The sequence below is a fragment of the Alligator mississippiensis genome, chromosome 1 (genome assembly GCF_030867095.1).
Source record: "Alligator mississippiensis isolate rAllMis1 chromosome 1, rAllMis1, whole genome shotgun sequence".
Lineage (NCBI taxonomy): Eukaryota > Metazoa > Chordata > Crocodylia > Alligatoridae > Alligator > Alligator mississippiensis.
The window spans coordinates 357423791-357444859 of NC_081824.1; the positions used below are offsets into that span (position 1 = coordinate 357423791).

General features: G+C 42.7%; 1 non-coding gene across 1 annotated transcript in view; it reads left to right on the forward strand.

Moving 5' to 3' along the window:
- Positions 1–7169: 7169 nt before the first annotated feature.
- Positions 7170–21069, forward strand: part of NALF1 (NALCN channel auxiliary factor 1) — a 35771-nt gene continuing 21871 nt past the window's right edge. Inside the window, exon 1 of the transcript XR_009459205.1 lies at positions 7170–7337. This is a non-coding gene — a transcript (NALCN channel auxiliary factor 1). The remainder of the gene's footprint in view (positions 7338–21069) is intronic.

Here is a 21069-nt window from a genome sequence, read left to right on the forward strand (position 1 = left end):
GTGGCACGGGGTGGGGGTGGGGAGCTGCAGAGGGGCTTATTCCTTTTTTCTCTAGAGCTCAGCCCCCAACACCACCATTGGTGGGTGTAGAGAGCCCATCCAGGCAATGGTGGGGGGCACCACAGCTTCTGAGTGCTCCAGGGCTACACTGTGTCTGAGGTCTCTGGGGGAGGAGGGGGAATGAGGTGCCATGCCCAGCCCTGCTGTGCCCTGGCATCCCCTGTCACCCACTGCATCGTGGGATGCTGAAGAATAGCTTTGGAAATTGACCGCACCTTAATAGAACAAAAGCAAAATTAGGTAGATTAGAGATAATCCTGCCCTAAACCGGCATAACTTTAAGCTGAATAATGAGTGCTTTAAGCCATTTAAAAGGTGTTAACATGCAGCTGATCCAGGGGCTAAGAAGCCACCTAAAATTACTATGTAACAAGCCCCTATGATTTATGTGTATGTGTATGTGCATGTGTGATGTAGTACCTGCAGATGAGATAGATATGAAATGCTGCCCAGTTTAAGAGTTTAGGGCTGGGGGACTGGGTGGACCTACTGTTGGGAGTTAGGAAAAGTACCCCAACCACTGGGCTATTAGCTGTAATGGGAGAGAGAGGATGTCTGCCTCATTCTTCATAAGAGATGGCTTAGGTTCAACAACCTCTAAGGCAGCATTTAAGTCCTTCCCTTCCCACAGGTATTTCCTACTGGGTAATTTAAATGGTTCCATTTTTTTTTAATCATGTTTAGAATCTACAGTCTTTCTGAGTTTGAAATAAATTATTGTTTTTCCATTTCTAGCAGCAAAAGTACCAACAATTTTCCAAGCAAACCTTAACACACGCAATGTTGTTTCCTTTTATTCAATACAAGCAGCCAGATTCTATTCAAACTATTAGGCATCTAAGGATAGAAACAGACATTGGTTAACATCGCATTTGTGCCTCCATAACATTTTTATGGAGCCACAAATGCTGAGAAAATAAATGTTCCTACTTTTGTCACGCCACATCAATGGGGAGATAAAAGGTACTAATAAAGTCTGCTTCTTTATTGCAGCTGACATCTATTTGGGAGAGTACTGGCAGTTCAGAGCTGCCTGAACTCTCTTGCCATGCTAGACACATGCTCCAGGGGCTTTAGGGGTCCAATCCTGCACACCCTATGTGCCTCCTGTGAGGGATGGTTCCTAGCAGGGGAGGAGGCCAAAGGAAAAAGTGTGTGAGAGTCAGGTAATCCCAAGTGCCCCTTGCTTTCATACAGGGACCTGCACTGACACGTATCTCTGCATGAAGCATGGGTTCTGGTATGGAAGAACAGGGGACCAGGAATTACCTACTTCCTGTGCAGCACCCAGTGCCAGGACCCATGCTGACCTGTTCCTTTGCATGAGTCATGGATCAGCACAGGTCCCCACATGGAAGCAGAGGACATCAGGGATTACCTGGCTCCTACACCACTCCATGCTACCCCGTGCCAGGATCCGCACTGACCTGTGCCTCTATGTGAATCATGAGTCAGCATGGGTTCCAGCAAGGAGTTGCAGAGTTGTATGGGGACCAGGGAATTCCTGGAGCCCCATGCCTCCATGCCAGAACTTGTGCTGACCCATGCCCCTGGGTCAGTGTGGGACTTAGTGCAGGTCCCAGTGTGGAGGCACAAGGGGACCCATTGCTGATCCACACATCTTCCTGAGGCACAAATCAGCATGGGTCCTGACCCAGGAGCACAGGAATCTCCATCACCCTGTACCTTCTTGCCAGGAATTCAGGCAGAGGCATGGGTCAGTACAGTTCCCCATGTAGAGGCAGGAATTCTCCAGCTCCCATGCTGGGCTGAGCCCCTGTGCTGCTCCACACCAGGGCCCACACTGACCCCATGCTTCCTCATGAGGCACCAGTCAGAATAGGGAATCTCCCAGAACTGGGCAGGGAAGCAGGGGGATAGGGGTCATGTCCTGCCATAACTGATCCGCTTCTGTTCAGCAATATGTTTCTACCCTAAGTGAACTTAGGCAGAAGAGTGCAATCCTATTCCATCCTGTTCAAAACCTTGAAAATCCATATTTCATCCAGTTTCATCCATTATCTGGCTCTTACGGTTGTCACAAAAAAGCAACATGGAGGAAAGGACCCACATACTTTCTGTTTCAACGGGGACTTGAGCAAAATAGAATAAAATCACACTTGGATGCCTGCAAGGTGGAACAGAATTTGGCCTAGGCAGTTCATGAAAAGTAAGCTGCAAATATGAAGGTAATGCTAATAGACCAATGAAACACCCACTGAAATTAATGGAAAGTTTCCTGTTATCTTTAACAGAAATTGAACTATATCCCAAATTCTGAGAGCTACTGAACACCTGAATTATACATTGAGTTCATTGGAACTTGAAAATGCTTATCATCTCTCTGGATTAGACCCATTACTAATACATTGCTCAAATTAATTATATCTATTTGAAGATCTGTTTCAGGTTCACCTATCCCTAATTCCTAGATTTTCTGTTTGCATTAATAATCCTGATAAGATCACCTGAGGTATTATGGCTGACATTGTAAACAGACCAACTGAAATAGTTGTCTTAAAAGTATTAGGAACACTCACTCATTTTAATGAAGTCTGATCTTTTAAACCTCAACATGACTGCTTAAATGCTGGTTTAAATAAACACTGAAATTACTAGTTAAGTAACAGAAACATCTAGCAAATATGTTTACTCAGTGGAACTGGCATCAATCGTTCAATTGTTTCTTTCATTTAAGTTTGTTTCAATATAACTGAAAGAATATGATCTACAGTGGCTACTTCCTCAGTTGACTTCTGTTTGCATCCCATTTACAGAATATAGTCTCTTGTGGAAGTAGCTTATGATGAGTTTTGATGAAAGATGGCCTTAAAAACAAGTGCTATGAGATTGTAAGGCAAATAGTAGATTACTCCCTTGAAGATTTGGAGGTTTGGTATTGTAACTCTAAGGGAGAGCTCTTGGATTTAGGTGTTACAATCTGTGAAGAGCTATAATATCTTGCAAGAGCTTGACAAAGGCATTTAAAGCTAGTTCCTCAAAAACTAGCTTACCCCATTCTTATAAAAAAATTAGGCGACTGTGGCATCAATGCCTACACAGTCAGATGGGTCGCAAATTGGCTGGAGGGCCGCACCCAGAGAGTGGTGGTGGATGGGCCTTTTTCGACCTGGAAGGATGTGGGCAGTGGGGTCTCCCAGGGTTCGGTCCTCGGGCCCTCACTGTTCAACATCTTCATCAGTGACTTGGACAGGGGGATGAAAAGCACCTTGTTCAAATTCGCAGATGACACTAAAATGTGGGGAGAAGTGGGCACACTGGAGGAGAGGGACAGGCTGCAACTAGATCTGGACAGGTTACAGGGGTGAGTGGATGAGAACAGGATGGGATTCAATCCTGACAAGTGCAAGGTACTGCACCTGGGGAGGAAGAGCCAGCAGCATACATACAGGCTGGGGAGCTCCCCTCTCATCAACACAGAGGCAGAAAGGAATCTTGGTGTCATTATTGATTCCAAAATGATCGTGGGCTGCCAATGTGGGGACGTGGTCAGGAAGGCTAACTGCACCTTGTCATGCATCCATAGATGCATCACGAGCAGGCCCAAGGAGGTGATCCTCCCCCTCTATGCAACACTGGTCAGGCCACAGTTGGAGTACTGCATCCAGTTCTAGGCACCGCACTTCAGGAGGGATGTGGACAGCATTGAGAGGGTCCAGAGGAGGGCCACTCGCATGATCAGGGACAGCAAGGCAGGCCCTCCGAGCGGAGTCTAAGGGACCTGAACCTGTTCAGCCTCCACAAGAGAAGGCTTAGAGGGGATCTGGTGGCTGTCTACAAACTGGCCAAGGGGGACCAGCAGGCTATGGGGGAGTCCCTGTTCCCCTGAGCACTACCAAAAGTAACGAGGAATAACGGCCATAAGTTGACCGAGAGTAGATTCAGGCTAGACATCAGGAGGCACTACTTCACAGTCAGGGCGGCTAGGATCTGAAACCAACTTCCAAGAGAAGTGGTGCTCGCTTCTACCCTGGGGGTCTTCAAAAAGAGGCTAGACAACCATCTAGCCGGTGTTGTTTGACCCCAGCATTCCTTCCTGCCCACAGCAGGGGGTCAGACTTGATGATCTGCTCAGGTCCCTTCCAACCCTACCTGCTATGAAACTATGAAACTATAAATAGTACTTTGGATAAGGCTTTTTCTCTAGTAGGGCACAGTAGTTCCAGCAGCTCACTATAAAGCTCCATAGGTGTGAACACAAGCCCTGCTCTGGGATTTTGCCAAATGTGGTATTAGCCATTTTTATGCTCTGATATACCATTGGCTATAGAAACTGGTATGTTTTCAACATGCTAGTGTATGGGCCTCTATGCTGGGGGTGATCTTTGACCACAGTCTGTTTTGGTAAGTATGGCTATTTGAATGGTTTCCCTATTAATTCCATGGCAACTGGTATTCCTTGAGATAGGAATAATAATCAGGTATAATAATATTTGATTTTTTGTTTACATATATCAAGGACCTAGTGAAATTCTCAACAGTTTAGACTGTATAGAAGCAAAAGTAATATAATTTTAAGTCAATCCATACCAAAAATAGGAAATCACTGACTGACAGCGCATAGTACTCATTCCTATCCTTAAGACTATATCCCTTCAAACCAGCCGTCAGAGGAATCAGGCAGAATAAATGAACCTGCAGCAAAAACTGAAGATCAACAAATCTGGACTTTGGTTGACTAAGAAGGGCAAAAGTACCAGAGCCAAGAGCCCCAGATAAAAAGGCAATGTTCTCAACCCAAATTTACAGCAGGTAGGAGAGAAAATGTAACAAACACCAGAGAGGAGATGAAATGGGAGGGTTTGGATAAAAGTTATAAGAAATGAAATTTGAAAGGGATAGAAACAAATTTTAAAAGCAAGGTAGAACAACTTAATTGTATGGAGAAAGCCTAAAAAATGATGAAGGGATATGAACTGTGGAATGACATATGTGACCTGACAACAGATACTAAAAGTTAGTCATAAATTACATACATTCACCCTGTGCAGATTAAATGTAGCTGCTCCAGCTTCTGAATACTGTTCACCTCTAATCCTACTTAAACATAGATCCAGCATTGTGTGTTATTTACTGCCCAGTAGTCTATACTGCATACTTCACTGTCCAAAAACCTATATAGATATTTATAGAAGATTCACATAGCAGCTTTTATCCTGGGATTGCTCATATTTTTAATGTGTAAATGTGTCAGACACTGAGGGTATGGTGCATGTTACAGATGAGCAAGAATGAGACATAGGGAAGTAAATGATTTGTCAAAATATGCCCTTCATGAGAGCCAAGCTTCCTTTTCCAACCAACAGACTACGCTTCACCAGAAATTACAAGCAGAACCATAATACATAATTTTATCATACCCTGGAGGGTCAATATATGGGTTTAGATCAATCAAACCACTGAAAGCATGAGAGTACATAGTCAATATTCAATACAACACATTCAGCAATTTTTAATAATTTGATATTACATTTGTAATTTAAAAGTTTATCTAAGAATAAACAAACACATCACTTGGTTGGCTGCCTTTTTAATCATTTATCATGAATACTAACTGTATGCAAGAAATTAAAATTGAATTGATAAGGGAATATATTTTTCTTCACTATACAATAGGTAAAAGCTGTGACAAAGGGGCAATCATAAAGGATAGATTAGTGATAATGTTTTCAGTTTGTCACTTAGCAACCTGGCCCATACCTGCTGCCATTGCAAATAAGCTAAAATAATGGCTTTATGGTGCTAGAACTGCTGCCCTGAAATTAATTGCATAACTTAAACTTTCCCTGACACTAATAAAAACTACAGCTGATAAAATGAAACATTCTGAAATTAAACCAACACCTTCAGTAAATTGTCCTTTTCAAGTATCAGTTGTTAAATTTTCTGTGCTTTAAATTTTTAATCATTGTTTTCTGGTTTTTTTAATGTATGTATAAGAAGAGGGAAAATAATCAGCTAACTATATTATTTTTCAATCTATAAAAGAAGAAATGCAGTTCTAAACTTTTCATAGGATCCTAAGAAAAATATTTTGGAATGGTGTTTTCAAATATTTTGGAATGAATACATGAATGTAAATTCTCATGATCAAGAAACCTAGATAATAAAAACCTTAAACAATATACTTCAAAATAGGTTAGTGGGGGAAGATGTATTAGAAAAACAGGAAATTGCTATTGAACTCAGTTACGTAGGTGTTTTCCCACTGTGACTGCTTAATGTTCAACAAATTCAACTGCATTTTCTGAATGGTCACTCATGTGAAGCATTTCAATGGCAAATGGAGTGAAATTAAAATTATGAATGTCATCTTCTGTTAAGAAAGACAGAATAAAAACAGGCACAATTCATTTGTTTATTTCCTCAAACGTATTTGCTTCTTTTATTTTTTTTTAATCATATCTGTTTCTCTAGGGTGCTCCGCCTCAGCTGCTAGAGTCTTTAGCATGCTAAATCTGGTTGCAGAAGTGACTATTCTCTCTGACTGTTTATAGATTTAGCTCCTACTTTATGGCTATTGTTGTCCAAACACCCTAATGTGCTCTCTAGTGCTATAGGCTGGACAGGGGTTTAATTTGAGAGAGAGCAGCACCATCTACTGTGACCTGAAAGCTTTGCTCCACATGGTAACAATACAAAGAGTAAACAAGTCTGATTACACTAAATACATTTCAGTTGGAAATTCCTTACTGTGGTTTTTTTTTTATCTCCTGTGCTTCCAGATCAGTTCTAAGTGAGCATATCACTTATTTGTTAAAGTACAATATTTCATACATGTCTAAGAGCTGTATCATAGAACAATACAACTCTAGAAAATTTAAGATGAAGGAATAATATTAATTCAACCATGCTGCAGTGACAGTTTATATTTTCAATCACAGTAATTTTAGATGACTTGGTTGGGGTCTTCTTATCCAAAGTGGGATGGTAAAGATATAAGAGTTTATTTTACGCAGGCGATATTCTTTTAACACTTGTGTGAAGCAGCAGCATTAACATAGGTGTGTTGTACAGTATGTACTTCTAATAATGACGATGCTATTGTCATCCATGTATACTTTTGATTCTTCTCTTTTTCTAGACTGTCTACAAAGCCTGGCTCTGTTCCCAGTATTTTGAAGTCACACAGTTTCACTGCAGCAACAGAATTCCTTGCAAGCAATACTGTTTGGAGGTTCAGACAAGGTGTCCATTTATATTACCAGACAATGATGATGTCATCTATGGAGGACTATCAAGTTTCATCTGTACAGGTACAGTGCAGATTAGCACGTCTCACTAGTTCTCATTCTAAACTTAACCTTGAAGAAGAGTTCAGCTATTTTTTTCAAATAGTTTTAACTAAGAGAGCCTGAAGGCATTCTTCATCAAATAATTGCTCAAAGGGTTTAATAGTTAAATCAATACTTCCAATGCTTCGTTTTCACTAGCTTATCTGTGACCATAGTAATTAACATTACAAAAGCACAGTTCTCATAGAAAAAATGCTTCTGACCTTGTGTTATACTTAGTAATTTGACTGTGAAAAGGTAATTCTGAGTTATATAATACTAAGTTATTTCAGAGAAAATTGTGATTAGAGCTGTGAAGCTGGTTTTTGCAACACCTGTTTTCCATATGCCCTTAAACAATGTGTCTACTGCACACTTAAAAATATGGCTGCCCTACCTGTGTAATTTATTCATACCCTAGTACCAACTTTTACAGGAACATTGCTAAGATAAAATCCATGGGTTATTTCATACCTCCCTGTTGGGATCAAAGGACTCAAAGGACCCAAAACACAACAAAGAACTCAAAAAGCTTTGCTGTTAGAGGGATTTGGAAGAACGTGCGCATACTACCTTAAGGAAGTTTGGATTTAGATGCAACTCTACTCTCAGCCCTATGGTTTCAGGATCCTCCATGAGAGACTCAGGCCCTTTCTACTCACAATGAGCATCATTCAGCCGCTATGGTCTTGATGACCTCCCCTTGCAAATGCACAATTCATGAATGGTGTGTATGGGAATGAATGTACTTCATTCCAGCAGTAACTTCCATGGAAGATAAGCAGGACCATGCCCCAAAGGACACATCCATGCCTTCACTTGCTATAGTCCTGCCTGAACTTCAGAGCCTGGTGGGTTTGGAATAGAAGAGCTTCTACAGGCTTTGGTGCCATGGAGCAGCTCTTTCCCAATGGGCTCTTCTCCTCTGACCAATCTGTCTCTCTCTGTCTTCAGTTACTTCATGTATGCTTTTAACAATATTATATTACTAGAGTTACTATTGTTTTATGTAGCTTACCACTTTCATCATTGAAACAATGTGTTTACCATTTTCATTTTAGTAGCTTGACAGGAACATTTCATAAATTCTGAGATGTATCAAAAAATCAGTGGGTTGAAACAGCTAAGAATGATGGCCATGAGATTTGGATGCCTAGATGTCAAATCTTAAAAATCAGTTCCCTCCATTTTCTGATTGTAGCACATACTGCCCAGCTTGGTTATGTACCAACTTTCATACAGACCCTATGGCTCTGGATTCTTATATTTTCTATTTTCCTTATACAGTGAAGCACATTCTTCCAGACAGATTTTCTTATGCCAGCCAACTCTCTAAGAGCTCCAAGCTCTGAATCCTTCAAACTAAGCATAGTTAATATCTGTAGTTCTGTCTCTGAAAAACTAGTATTATAAGCCATAAACAAATAGTGTTAATGGCTTCATCCCAGTTTTGGAAAAAATCTGTATTACAATGAAGGGCTACCAGTTGGATGCAGGGAAGATATACCTAAACTTTTATTCATATAGCAAGATACTGTAAGGAAGGATTGGGAGACTTTGTAGGTTTGAACTAAATTTATCCTATACCAGCATAATGGAACAAGAGTTTTATAGATGAATGTAAAAATACAGAAATATAATAGCACTAATTTGCAAAATTGTCTTTTTGGGGTAGCTCATTTCCTTAGTACTTATTATTATCACCCAAACTTTCAGTTAAGGTCACAAAGGGATGCAGATGCTTAGCACCCATGAATATCAAAGTATTTGTAGATGTTCAACTCATTTTAATAAAGTGGGAATTAGGTGCCTAAATAGTAGTTAGACATCAAAACACCTTTGTGGCATCTGAACCAATTGTCTAAAGTTGTCCACCAAATATTGAGGGTCCCTAAATTACAATCTTCATATGAACATTTGATCTTAAATTGTTTGACTTCATCACATGATTCTATGGCACAGTCAAGCACAGGACATGGGAATCCTATGTGCTACATCGAAAACATTGTCTTTTAACTGGTAAGTTGATTTGTAAAATCTTTGGCATAATATTTGGTACATTTTAGGAATTTGGGGGATTCTGATACCAAGTTTTTTTTATATAGCATCTGGCAGAAGAGTTAAAGAATTCAGGAACTCCCATTTCATGAAGACAGACAATGATTGTATGGAATACATAAGGAAAAATAACAGTTTTGTTTTCAATTGCATTTTTTCTCAATTTAAGATAAGGAAGCCCAAACCATAGGTTAGACATTGAGGAAGTTTGAGTTTTAAAGTGCTCCTTACAATCCATCCCACAACACAGCTTTGAAAATACATATCCACTTTTAGTTTGTCCAGCACGTGCATTTCCCAAGCCAGTCTCAAATAAATAATGATGCTTATCAACTTTTCTGAAGGTCAAGATTTTGCAGCTAGACTCACCAAACAAATTTTGACTCAATGTTGTAACACCTAACTTTTCAGTCCCTCATCTCCCAAGGGAATCCATGGCGTTGAGTTCAATATTCAGGTTCGCTATACAATGCATGGGAAGATTTAGGTGTCCCAAGATGGAATTTATAAAACTCAGCTGAGCAGGGAGCTGCTGTAGGTAGCCAGTAAAAAAAGCTGAGGGCAAGGTGATAGTTGGGAAGAAAGAGTTTTTGCCCTGTCCGTCCTAATAAACAGACATATTGCTTTGGGGATACACCTATTTTTGTATTTGTTGCATTAGTTGTTCCTCCTATTTGTTGATATCTATCTTTAATTCATGCCTCTGCCTGAGAGGAAATTTAACAATATCTTCTATGTTGTGGGATAAGCACTAGACTATCAATCCATGTTCTCTTCCTTGACCAGTGAATTAATCCATGTAAAGTAGAATATCTTCCCTAGGAGAGAACAGTGCCCTACCCTGAGATACTCTATAACCTGGTAGTTAATTCAACGTTGAGACAGGTGTGGATTTATATCTCAACAAGAGAAGGGAATTCAGCCCAGGTCTCCTACATCTAGGGTGGGGCCCCAAATCTTTCAGCTATAAAAGAAGGCTCGTTCTTTCTCCTCCCATTTTCTATTATGAGACAGTGGAGGAACAACTAATGTGCAGATCACCAGGGATCCTGGTTTTCTCTGATTAAAAAAATCCCCAATTTTTGGTTTTAAAGAAGTAAACCCAAATTCACATTTTTCAGTGTTTAAAATGACGGATATAGATATAGTGGTGTTTCATTTTAATCATGGAAGAATGTGGATTTGGGGTTACAAGATTCCTTGGGTGAATTTGATATCTTTTATTAGACCAACTCAAATGGTTAGAGAATAGTTATTAAGCAAGCTTTCCGGTTCAAAAACCCTTCATCAGGCTAAGGAAGCTTCAGCAGTTGGTGTGTGCTCTTCCTGGATTTGGGGTTACTTCTTTTTTTTTTACTGAAAACTGGGGATTTTTTTTTTAATCAGAGAAACTAGTATCCCTGCAGATCACATGCACAAGCGAATTAGCCACAGGCATGTCTCTATATGGTGTATGAGCTCAGACGGAATTAACTTGAGTACCAGAAGAAGTATAGCTGCATTAGTTCTGCCTGGGCTAGTTGTGCCTGATCCTACTAATTATTCAATGTGGTGCACCTGCTAACATAACTATACTGATTCCTGTATCCAGCTTCTTTAGGCTATAAGCAGATGTCACCAAATGAAGCAGATTAGCTGTGCTGAGATGTGTCCCAGCACAGCTGATCCAGTTCATTGGGTGACACAGACATTGCCCATTGCCCCTGCTGCTCTCTAGGCTTCAGTGGCCCAATCCTGTAGGACAACTGCAAATAGACCCATGTCTTTGCTTACAGATCCCTACCTGGCAAATCCCCTACTGAAATTCCTAGGGTGCGTGTTTGCAAGTGGAGAACCTGGGGTTTCCCCATTTGCAGAAGTGTTCCTCAAGTCATGTCACAGCAGCATGATATGTGCCCAGGGCATTTCTGAAGCATGCCCCTGAAAATGAGAGAACCTGGGCAGACACTTTGGGGGCTGCATGCCCCATGAATAGGAATTTGTAGGGTACTCAAGATCAAGCTCCTGAAGCCCCTGAAGCACCTGCTGCTCTGGGTTGCCTGTGTTCTCCTCCCATGAAGCAGACATCCACCACAAAAAAGCAGCATAGTTTTATACCACCAGTGTCACAGCCATAAACTTTGAGCATTTGAGGTCCAACAAAGGGCATGGATGTGTGTTTGGTTGGCCTTTGCATTGACATAAAACATCTTATGGCAATACAAAAGTGACATCTGTTTCCAGCCTTGGAACACTGTACCTTTGGTGCAAACCTTTAAGCATAGGAAATTTTACTGTAAAAATCATGTGCATCAATGAGCTTACTATATCTCCAGAGGGTTGGGTGACAAATTCAGAGGCTCTAGGTTTCTTACTCAAGTACCTCATGTGGCATTGATGTGCCTAAACCAAGCCTAAGTCCCTTTGTTGGATCTATTTCCTGAACTCAGAGGCACCACCAAGACAAAAGAGCAAACTCCACAAGCAAGGATTTCTCTTATCACAAACCCTCGCTCTGTTAAATTTGGCTTAAATGGGTTGAGCAACTCTCCTTGTCATAATGATAGAATCTTACATGAGAAAAGACTGCAGGTTCTCTTTCAAAATGTTGGATATAACATTTGTGGAGATCCTGAATCTAATTGTGTTAGTAATCAATTGTTAGAAAATTTGTTTTTGAGTATTTCTCCACCCCTCCTCCCCCCACTATGCAGGATTTTGACTAAGAGTGGAGCAGAGTTAATTAGACTAAATTTGTCCCAAGAAGAAAGGGATCCCTTTATTTATGGCATGATTTATCTATGAGAAGTCCCAACCTTTTGAAGCTCCTGATTTTCTTTAATGAGGTTTCAAAAACAATAGTTTCACAATCAACATTTCTCTTTTTCTTCTCCATGGTAACAGGCTGCTTTCTCTAGGGTCCATTAGAGATGTAGGTTATTGGAAAGATGGACTGATTGAATCCTGTGTTTAACTGCTATTGTGAAAGCCAAGAAAGTGAATAAAGTATTGGTGATTACTATTTTATATGGTGTCAAGACAGCACATAGTATGCAAATATAAATGTTAGATGCTGATTTCTAATTGTAACTAGGTAAGAAGTGATGGAGGGGATTTTACCACTGAAAGTGAATTGCTCTTGCTCTATGTTTTTACCCTTATTATCACTTTATGCCAAGAGATTTGACTTATGGTAGAGGAAGGGAGACATCTAGTGGACTGACTGTGGAAAATTAGCTAATAAAAAGAATCACTGGTTTGAAACTAGAAGAAATAATACTTTTTCTCCCAATATGAGATGTATAAACACTAAACCTGCATAAGGAACAACATTGTCTAGAAACTATGATACAGGGTACTTTTATTTCTTTTCTATAGCAGGATTTTCTAATGAAAAAAACACAGAGGACTAGTAGGGGAAAATATGTCAGGAATTTGATTTTTCCTAGAAGAGCCTGACAATGAAAAGAAAGGTATAACCCTGGCAATTCTAAATGAAAACAGTTTCTCAATCCAAAATAATTTCTCAGCTATTTTCTCATTCCATTTCCATCTGTGTGTATTTTAAACTGCTTCTCTCCATTCTCCAAAAATGATTAAGCAATGCAGTTGTATCTTAGGTTGTGGATGGATTAGATCTTCATTTGTGACTGAGAGCCCCATGTGGCAGTTCTGTATGGAGCTGCAGATAGACTCTGTTCTATACTATCTGTATACTTAGCCCGTCTCCCAGCATAATTTAACATGACCTGAGGTTTGTTCTAAATTGCATAAGCTGCTTCTTCCTTCAAGGAGCCAGTATAATAGGTGAGATTCACAAGGGCCTGGGAAACCCCAGGCCATGTAACATTTTCCTCATCTACAGTGACAGCAGGGAGCAGAAGCAGCACAAAGTCTCAATACACTGGCTGTGTATTGCTGGAGCATCTTCCTACCTCAAAGTGATTTTCCTATTGTAGGTTATATTGGGTTGCCCCAGGAGTACAGCACAAAAAAAAAAAAAAATTACTTGGAATCTCTGGGTAAGTGAGAAACCAGTTCATGACTAGAAAACCATTTTGGTAAATACAAGAGAAAGGGTACCTGAGTACTTTTGTGCATTAAACCCTGAAAACCATAAAGCTGTGACTCTTGAATGTTTTTAGCAATTGCAAAGAACATGGACGTTTAGAATATCTCATGTTTGTTATTCAATAACACTGAATTTGTGCTCACAGTTCATACCCTCATAGTTTATAACAATAGTGATTATAGATTTTTTCCCCCTTTTTTAATTCTATCTAGCATTTTTTTTTTTTTTTTTTTTTTTTTTTTTTTTTTTTTTGGTGCAGATAAGATATCTTGAGTTAACTATTCCATTCTCTGAAAACAGAAAGCCTTTAGGGAACCAGTATTGTATTAAAAATGCATTAACTTAAAAAAGGTAGTACCAGCCTGTTACACTGGTACTATGAAAACCATTTAAATATCATAGAATCATAGAGAAGTAGGACTGGGAGGGTCCTCCAGAGGTCATCTAATCCAATTGCCTACCTAAGGCAGGATCATCCATATCCAAACCATACCATGCAAACCATAATCTAAACTCTACATAAGACTACCATCAACTGTGACACAACACAGGCCATATATCCTAACCTGCCACAGGTTAAAGTAGGGGAACCCTGACAGCCAATGTTCTGCTTCTATAAAATGTTGTCAATATATGCTCAAGAGATCTGGGTAGAGGACCATGCCCCTGCTACAGAAGAAAGCAAAAACCCCCACCGTCCATACCATTCTTTCCATGGAGTAAAATTCCTTCTTGACCCCAGATATAGTGATTGATCTAATCCTAAGTGGAGGGGTAGCCAGGAACCTTTGGCTTTGGTCCCAACAGGAGCATTGGCACACCCCAGTCAAAGTCCCCAGCCTTGACTGTAGCCAATACCCAATGCCTCTGAGGAATACTTAAAAACACCCTGACCCATAGAGTAGAAAGCAGGGGGAATGGCAGGGGCAACCAGGAAAGCACAGAAGCACAGGAAATACCCATGGCAGAACATAGGCATAGCTACACCTAGATCATCTCTGACAAGTGGCTGTCCAACCTCTTCTTGAACACCTCCAGTCATGGAGAATTCAGAACTTCCCTAGGCAGCCTATTCCACTGCCTCACTGTTCTAAAAATGAATACTTTTTTTCTGGATATAAAATATAAACTTACTTTGCTGTAACTTCAAGCAATGTCCCTTGTCTTCCTCCCTAAAAGAGAGAAAAAGTGCTTTCCCTCTTCTTTATGGCAGCCCTTCTAGTATTTGAAGACTCCTATCATATTCTCCTTAAACACCTTCCCATCAGCCAGCAGTATACTTCTTTCTGGACTTTCTCTAAGTTCTCCATGTCTTTTTTGAAAATGTGGAGCCCAGAACTGCAAACACTACTTTAAATGAAGTCTAACCAGTGCTGAATAGAGAGGCACTATCGCCTCCTCTGTCTTGTACCTAATGTGTCTATTGATACAGCCCAAAACTGCATTGGCCTTTTGTTTGGCTGCATCATACTGCAGACTTATATTTGCTAGGGACAGACATTACACAGAAACCGGTTTAAGTGATCAGGGGATGACATGGTAGGGGGCCTAAAGATCAGTGGTCACCTGGGGGACAGTGACCACCAAATAATAGAATTCATCATAAGGCATAGAGTGGGTAAGGTAACTAGTAGGGTGGAAGTGCTAGACTTTAGGAAGGCTGACTTCAGCAAACTCAGGCATTTAGTCAATGATGTGCTGCAAAGTAAGAGATTTGGTGTGATGGGAGCCCAGGAAGGGTGGCTGTGCCTTAAGGAAATGATCCTTCGGGCACAGAGGGAGACGATCCCAGTGTGGGGGAAAGGGGGAAGGCGGCCAAGAGGCTTCCCTGCCTGACCAGAGAAATCCAGAGCAACCTAAGGGCAAAAAGGGGGGCATATAAGCAGTGGAAACAGGGAGAGATTGCTAAAGAGGTGTATACCTCCTCAGCTTGCAGTTGCAGGGAGGAAGTTAGACAGGCCAAAGCTACCCTAGAGCTGAGGATGGCATCCCAAGATAAGGATAACAAAAACTTGTTTTTCAGATCTATAGGGAGGAAAAGAAAGGCCCAGGGTGGAATAGGACCGCTACTGAATGGGCAAAAGCAATTGGTGACAGACAGGGGGGACAAGCCTGAACTCCTCAACGAGTTCTTTGCCTCAGTGTTCCTAAACAAGGGGCAAGACAAGTCTCACAATGGGATTGTAGAGAGACAGCAGCAAGGCGCCAGACTACCAAGCGTTGACCCTGAGATAGTGCAGAATCACTTGGAAGAACTGGATGCGTTTAAGTCAGCAGGCCCAGATGAAATCCATCCGAGAGTACTGAAGACACTGGCTGATGTCATTGGCCACTGGCAAGAATATTTGAGCACTCATGGTTCATGGGCCAAGTCCCGGAGGACTGGAAAAAGGCCAATGTGGTCCTTATTTTCAAGAAGGGGAGGAAGGAGGATCCAGGCAACTATAGGCCAGTCAGTCTCACTTCCATCCTTGGTAAAGTCTTTGAAAAGATTATTAAGGCTCATATATGTGAGAGCCCAGCAGGAAAAATTATGATGAGGGGAAACCAGCACGGGTTCATAGCAGGTAGATCATGCCTGACTAATCTAGTCTCTTTTTACGACCAGGTTACAAAATACCTGGATGCAGGAGTAGGGGTTGACATCATCTACTTAGACTTCAGGAAGGCCTTCAATATGGTATCCCACCCCATACTGGTAAACAAGTTAAGGGGCTGTGACTTGGATGATTACACAGTCTGGTGGGTGGCAAATTGGCTAGAGGGTCATACCCAGAGAGTCATAGTGGATGGGTCGGTATCAACCTGGAAAGACATGGGCAGTGGGGTCCCACAGGGCTCGGTCCTTGGATCAATACGTTTCAATGTCTTCATCAATGACTTGGACGAGGGAGTGAAGTATACTCTGTCCAAGTTTGCAGATGACACAAAACTGTGGGGAGAAGTGGACACACCGGAGGGCAGGGAACAACTACAGGCAGACCTGGACAGGCTGGACAAATGGGCAGAAAACAATAGAATGAGATTTAACAAGGAGAAATGCAAAGTGCTGCACCTAGGGAGGAAAAATGTCCAGCACACCTACTGCCTAGGAAATGACCTGCTTGGTAGCACAGAAGTGGAAAGGGATCTTGGAGTCCTAGTGGACTCCAAGATGAACATGAGTCATCAGTGTGATGAAGTCATCAAAAAAGCTAACTGCACTTTATCTTGCATCAGCAGATGCATGACAAACAGAGCCAAGGATGTGATTCTTCCCCTCTATCCGGTGCTGGTCAGACCACAGCTGGAATACTGCATGCAATTTTGGGTGCCACACTTCAAGAGAGATGTGGATAACCTGGAGAGGGTCCAGAGAAGGGCCACTCGTATGGTTAAGGGCTTGCAGGCCAAGCCCTACGAAAAGAGACTAGGGCACCTGGACCTCTTCAGCCTCCACAAGAGAAGGTTGAGAGCCACCCTGGCTGCCTATAAATTCATCATGGGGGCGCAGAGGGGAATTGTTGAGGCTCTACTAACCAAGGCACCCCTGGGGGTCACAATAAATAATGGCCATAAGCTAGCAGAGAGCAGATTAGGACATTAGGAGGAACTTCTTCACAGTTAGAGTGGCCAAAATCTGGAATGGGCTCCCAAGGGAGGTGGTGCTCTCCCCTACCCTGGGGGTCTTCAAGAGGAGGTTGGATGGGCATCTGGCTGGGGTCATCTAAACACAGCACTCTTTCCTGCCTATGCAGGGGGTCGGACTCTATGATCTATTGAGGTCCCTTCCGACCCTAACATCTATGAATCTATGAAACTGTTTTAAACCTGTAACAAAACATATGTTCAGTGTACATAAACTAGTTTGAAAATGGCTGAAACTGGTTTGCGATAAACCTGGTTGAATGTAGTACCAGACTTAACTGAATTGGCTCAAACGGGTTTATGTAATGTCTGTTCCATACCCCTTGCTGGTTAGAGATAAAGCAGACACCCCAAGCATCCTGGCATGCTCTTTGGGCTGGGCTGGGCTGGGCTGGGCTCTCTGCTTCACAGCAGAGATGGCCCCTCCCCTCTGCTCCCTGGCCAGAGCTTGGGCACAGATTTGCAGGCACAGCATTGTTTGCCTGGATTCCCCCTGCCCTACTTCCCCCTCACTGATTGCTGGGCAAGCAGGGATCTCCCCTTCCCTCCCTCCTATCTGCCACAGCACAGACCACATCTCCATGAACCCTAGGCATGCAGTATGCTAGCTAATGTTGAGAGATGTCTGTGTGTGAGTGTCTCTAATTTCACTGGGACAGGCAGACAGAACAGTAACCACTTAGGGCTTTTTGGAGCTATATATTTTATATATCAACAGTTCAGTCAGTAAGCTGTTTAAGAAGAGTTTGAATTAATGGAAAGAGGCTATTGTTTTGCTGATGAGGTGATAAATACTGTTATCAGACCCCTGCTGACTCGCTTGCCTGTCAGTTTGCTGCAGACACTATAAACACGCAGGCAGGGAGATTGCTAGCAGGGGTCTGGGGTCTGCAAACACTACCGCCCCTTGAGCAGCGAGCAGGGAAAAGCTGGGATGGTGCAGCTAGGGTTCAGGTTTACACCGCTCCATAATCTGAGTGTCCTGCCAGGGCCTGGCCACCCCCCTCCCCCAGCTCAGTACTGTGCAAGAAAAGGGAGGGCTGCTTCTACCCTGAGCCACTGCAGGCATGTTCCTGAATTTCCTCAGTCCAGAGAGAACGTCTCTCCAGTTACAAACCAGTTCAGCCTAGTCAGGTTAGATTAACCTACAAAAATTGAATCAATTCCAGCTCAGGCTTTTTGAACATCTGTCCCTGGCCATTAAGTCTGTGACCTACCAAGACTCCCAAGCCTTTTTCCATAGTGCTGCTATCCATCCAGTCACCCTTTTTATATTTGTGCTTTTGACTGTTCCTCCCAAGGTGAAGCACCTTACATTTGTCCACATTGAACTTAATCGTTTTAGCTGTAGCCCAGCTTTCCAATGTGTTGAGATCCCTCAGAATTGTGTTTGTATCCTCCGTGTTTCCAATCCTGTTATTTCATGTTGTCTGCAAAATTGCTCAATAGGGGCCAAGTTTTATCTCCTAAATATGGTTGTCTTCTGTCCCTCATCATGATCTGTAAATGTGGGAAGGTTGTTGACTAAGATTATTACAAACTGACTTACACTCACATGCTTCAATGTGGAAAGATATTTAAGTAAAAGAACTTATGTATCTAGGTACTGTATAGTGTGAAGAGTCTGTTAATATATAATTCTTTTCACATCTTAAAGTATGCATCACTTGCTTTGTTTATGGCAAAATTCTCTAACCTATGTTCTCCTTTGGGTGTCATTTGTGGCATAAAAAGGCTACAATCCATCTACAATCCTCCAGGCCCAAAGGATAACAGTCCCTGAGAGAAGCAAGGTGGGTAAGAGTGCTCAGAAACCCCCTTGGCTCAGCAAGGGCATTCAGCAATGCCTGAGGACTAAAAGGGAGGCGTACAACCAGTGGAAGGGAGGAACTATCATCAAGGAGGAGTACTGCTCCTTGGCCCAGGAGTGTAGGAGGGCTATTAGGAAGGCCAAGGCAGAGATGGAACTCAGGCTAGCATCCAGGATTAAGGACAACAAACAGTCCTTTTTCAAGTACATTGGGAGCAAGAAGAGGGCACCAGGCAATGTAGGGCCCCTGCAAGACACAAACGGTAATCTGGTGGCCACACCAGACAAGAAAGCTGATATTTTTAACAGCTTCTTTGCCTCTGTTTTCTTGAACAGGGACCGGGATAGCCCACCTACCAGAGGTAGGGACAATCTTGGGGATAGCTCTATCAAGGCTTCAGTCAGTGCAGATGTAGTTAGGGATCTTCTGAAAGGGCTAGACACTTTTAAATCTGCAGATCCAGATGCCCTCCGCCCAAGGGTGTTGAGGGAGCTGGCAGGGGTCATCGGGGAGCCCTTGGCCCAGCTGTATGAGCATTTGTGGTCATCTGGCCAGGTGCCAGGGGATTGGAAACTGGTTAATGTGTTCCGTATTTTTAAGAAGGGGAGAAAGGAGGACCCAAGTAATTATAGGCCTGTAAGCCTCACCTTGGTGCTTGAGAAGCTCTTGGAGAGAATCATCAAGGAGCACATCTGTGGGGGGCCTGCAGGGGAGATCATGCTCAGGGGAAATCAGAATGGGTTCACCAAAGGCAGGTCCTGCCAGACCAACCTCATTGCCTTTTATGACCAAGTAACTAAATCCTTGGATGATGGTGTCACTGTGGACATAGTCTTTCTAGACTTTAAGAAGGCCTTTGACATTGTCTTTCACCTCATCCTCATCAATAAATTAAGTGACTGCGGCATTGATGCCTGCACAGTTGGATGGGTAAAAAATTGGCTGTTAGGGACACCCAGAGAGTAGTGGTGGATGGGTTGTACTCAACCTGGTGAGATGTGAGCAGTGGGGTCCCCCAGGGCTCGGTCCTTGGGCCTGCACTGTTTAACATCTTCATCAGCGACTTGGATAAGGGGGTGGAAAGCACGCTGTCCAAGTTTGCTGATGTCACTACGATGTGGGGCGAGGTGGACACACTTGAAGGGAGAGAGAGGCTGCAACTAGATTTAAACAGATTACAAAAGTGGGCAGACAAGAATAGGATGGAGTTCAACGTAGACAAATGCAGGGCGCTGCACCTTGGGAGAAGGAATCCACAACATACATACAGGCTGGGGAGTTCCCTTCTGGAAAGCAGAGAGGCGGAAAGGGATCTTGGAGTCATTATTGACTCCAAGATAGACATGAGCCGTCAATGCCAGACCGCAGCCAGCAAGGCCAGCCATACCTTGTCATGCATCCAAAGGTGCATCTCAAGCCTGTCCAGAGAGGTGATACTCCCCCTCTATGTGACTTTGGTTAGGCCGCAGTTGGAGTACTGAATCTAGTACTGGGCGCTGCACTTCAAAAGGGATATGGCCAGCCTGGAGAGGGTTGAGAGGAGGGCCACCCGCTTGGTGAGGGGGCAGTAGGATAGGCTCTACGAGGAGAGACTGAAGGACCTGAACCTGTTCAGCCTCAGGAAGAGGAGGCTGAGGGGGGACCTGGTGGCTGCCTACAAGCTCTTCAAGGGGGATCAACAGCAAATAGGCAGAGCTCTTTTCTCCCTAGCACCACCTGGGGTGACAAGGAACAATGGTCATAAGCTGATGGAGAATAGGTTTAATTTATAGATCAGAAGGCAATATTTTACAGTTAGGGCAGCCAAAATCTGGAACCAACTTCCCAGGGAAGTGGTCCTCACCCCTACCTTGGGCAAATTCAAGAGGAGGTTGGATGATCACCTATCTGGGGTCTTATGAACCCAGCATTCATTCCGGCCTATGGCAGGGGGTCAGGCTAGATGATCTGTTCAGGTCCCTCCTGACCGTAGCTACTATGAAACTATGAAGTACTTGCCAGGCAGAATATTCACCTATGTAAGGGAACTCCCTGCTGAAGCAGCTGCACTGCTTCAGTAGCAGAGTCTTGTGACTCTGGTCCTTGTGACTTCTAAGCCTTGTGGCATTGGCAGTAGTAGTGGCATACCATACTTATTGTGGGTGGGACAAAGATCAACATGGAAGAG